The sequence below is a fragment of the Penaeus monodon genome, chromosome 25 (assembly GCF_015228065.2).
Source record: "Penaeus monodon isolate SGIC_2016 chromosome 25, NSTDA_Pmon_1, whole genome shotgun sequence".
Lineage (NCBI taxonomy): Eukaryota > Metazoa > Arthropoda > Malacostraca > Decapoda > Penaeidae > Penaeus > Penaeus monodon.
Genome location: NC_051410.1, coordinates 14,499,204 through 14,499,417, shown reverse-complemented (window position 1 = coordinate 14,499,417; position 214 = coordinate 14,499,204). Strand labels below are relative to the sequence as shown.

General features: G+C 44.9%; 1 protein-coding gene across 1 annotated transcript in view; it reads left to right on the top strand.

Moving 5' to 3' along the window:
* The window catches only part of LOC119589064 (insulin-like growth factor-binding protein complex acid labile subunit), a 12,752-nt gene that overhangs the window by 739 nt on the left and 11,799 nt on the right, over positions 1–214 (top strand). The gene's annotated exons all lie outside the window — the stretch shown is intronic.

Sequence of the window (214 nt, the reverse complement as noted above, 5' to 3'; positions counted from 1 at the left end):
TCCTCCCTTTATCTCTTATTTTAAACTATCTCTCACTACCCCTCCATCTCATCCTATAAATTTCCTGGGCAATGAAGACTGTACCTCTAAACCAAAGCTAGAACATGCTCACGTGTCCAAAATGCATATGCACATAATCGGGCATCGTGCTGTGGCGTTGACTTCCTTGATTGCTCCTTCGATCAGTGCAGTGCGGCGAGTACATACAACGTCT